The 2,772-nt window shown below is 33.6% G+C and overlaps 1 non-coding gene across 1 annotated transcript; it reads right to left on the bottom strand.

Annotated features, from left to right (window-relative positions):
* Positions 1-531: 531 nt before the first annotated feature.
* TRNAG-CCC lies at positions 532-602 on the bottom strand. The gene has a single exon. It is a non-coding gene; the product is annotated as a tRNA-Gly (tRNA).
* Between the last annotated feature and the right edge of the window lie 2,170 nt (positions 603-2,772).

Consider the following 2,772-nt stretch of genomic DNA (forward strand, 5'->3'; position numbering starts at 1 on the left):
TAATATATTATATATTATATGATATTACAAAATAATAATTATACAAAAATTTTAACATATAACAAATTCATAGATTAATTAGTTAGTTTTTCCTTAAAAAACAAAGTGAGTTTATATTCAACCTATTTAGTGAGTTTATATTCAACCTATTTAGTGAGTTTATTTGGTTGTTGGTCCAAGTGAAGGATTGAACCTCTAACCTATTGGATCGAAGTGTATGCCAATATCACAAAGCTAAACTCACTTTAGCATATTACTTTTGTCATTTATAAAGTGTATGTACTATCAATTTCATCAAATATTTTGAAAACACAACACTTGTCCTATGCATAAATTAAATTTGATTAATATATTAGTATAAGGTAAAATTTGATTGAACTTGCCAAGAAAAATGAAAATATGATTTACGAGATGAAAGAGAGAGAATTAAAATAATATACAAATTGGTTTTCTTTTTTCTTCTTCTTCTTTTTTTTTTTAAGTATAAAATACCAATTGAATAAAACATATAAAAATAGTAAACAAAAAAAATGCGCATCCGGGGAATCGAACCCCGGTCAGTACCGTGGGAGGGTACTATGATACCACTACACTAGATGCGCTGATATTAGAATAAAATGTTATTAGATTTATATATTTTCTTTTAATTATATTATTTGCTTTTTTTTTTAAAAAAAATAATCAACTTTTGACCTACTAGGGATAGTAATTTTAAATATAGAAAACTCTTTTTTCCATCTATTCATTACTGAATCGACAAGTCATATATATTGTGGAAATTCGATCCCCTAACTAGAAAATATAAAACTTTTTATTAATGTGGGCCCAATTAAATAAATTAACAAACTTTTATTACTTAGTAATTTAAACAAGTTTTTTATGCAAATACATTCAATAAAAAAATCAATAAATTTGCATAAACAAATTCAAGAAAAAACTATAGCAATTAATTCTATGCAATAAAATATATTAATAAATTAATTACAAAATTAAATAGAAGAGGGATAGAGAAACTTACATCGAGAATTTTATAGTAGTTAAGCTCAACCGGCCTACATCTACTTCCCAAGTTCTTTTTGGGTATGTCACTACGAACTTGGCTCTTTCCACATCTTAGAGTTGAACAACTACAATATTCATTTTTTCGGAGCAAGAACCTGTCTCTTATACACATCTAGATGTGTATAAGAGACAGCTTCCGAGCGAGCAACTCCGATTTCGACAATAGACTCCGTGACCAACTCGAACAACCACCTTTGTAGGCTCCAAAAACCACATCTCCGACTACAAACTTCGACGAAAATCATCTTCAGTGATCACTTCCGAGCCTGTCTCTTATACACATCTAGATGTGTATAAGAGACAGCCTTTGTAGGCTCCAAAAACCACATCTCCGACTACAAACTTCGACGAAAATCATCTTCAGTGATCACTTCCGAGCGAGCAACTCCGATTTCGACAATAGACTCCGTGACCAACTCGAACAACCACCTTTGTAGGCTCCAAAAACCACATCTCCGACTACAAACTTCGACGAAAATCATCTTCAGTGATCACTTCCGAGCGAGCAACTCCGATTTCGACAATAGACTCCGTGACCAACTCGAACAACCACCTTTGTAGGCTCCAAAAACCACATCTCCGACTACAAACTTCGACGAAAATCATCTTCAGTGATCACTTCCGAGCGAGCAACTCCGATTTCGACAATAGACTCCGTGACCAACTCGAACAACCATCTTTGTAGGCTCCAAAAACCACATCTCCGACTACAAACTTCGACGAAAATCATCTTCAGTGATCACTTCTGAGCGAGCAACTCCGATTTCGACAATAGACTCCGTGACCAACTCGAACAACCACCTTTGTAGGCTCAAAAAACCACATCTCCGACTACAAACTTCGACGAAAATCATCTTCAGTTATCACCTTCGAGCGAGCAACTCCGATAACCAACTCCAGATTTTGACAACCACCTTTGACGAAAAAACTTTGGCAATTCCCATAGCACCTCCATGAAACCAACTTCAAGCTCCAACAATACTACAAACTTCGACAAAAATCATCTTCATGAAATTGGTTGTCCGACTTTATTGAATACACAAATAATATTCAACTTTTTAATTAGTAGGAAAATCTTGATGGTTATGATTTGAATTTTAGATTTTTTGAATTACGGAATTGTAAATTTGTAACTAATAATTCAACCAATCATTTTGCTATTTTTTTAATTTCAGAATCTTTTTGTTATTTTTCAAAATGAAACATTTTATTTTGTTATTTCTCTTGCCAGAAAAAAATAAAAAATAAAAGTTAAAAACTTAAAAATATAGGTGGTACCGCCTATATACACCCACAAACACATCTATTTCCTCATACCCGGAGTAGTACTCTATAAAGCCGTTGTTGTTGCTTATTGCTTTCTAGTCTACTACAATCTTTCTTTCTTTATTCACACTCACAAATCTTCTTACGAAAACCTTTTTCTCTAAACCCGTTTTCTAAAACCGTTTTCCCTAAAACGGGGGTGGAGGTTGCAAGAGGCACTCGGTGTGTCATCGGCAGTCCGTAATCGAGTTGGCTGGCTTGTTCGTGGGCGGGAACAAGTGCCGCACAATCGCTAAGAGAAGCTTCCGAAAGAGCGATTGTGACAGTTGGTATACCGCCTATATACACCCACAAACACATCTATTTATAATATTAATAATGATAATAATAAAGATATAAAAATAGTAAAAAACATCACATCCTCCATTTTTTCCTTTTCCTCTT

The sequence above is a fragment of the Benincasa hispida genome, chromosome 2 (genome assembly GCF_009727055.1).
Source record: "Benincasa hispida cultivar B227 chromosome 2, ASM972705v1, whole genome shotgun sequence".
Taxonomy (NCBI): Eukaryota; Viridiplantae; Streptophyta; class Magnoliopsida; order Cucurbitales; family Cucurbitaceae; genus Benincasa; species Benincasa hispida.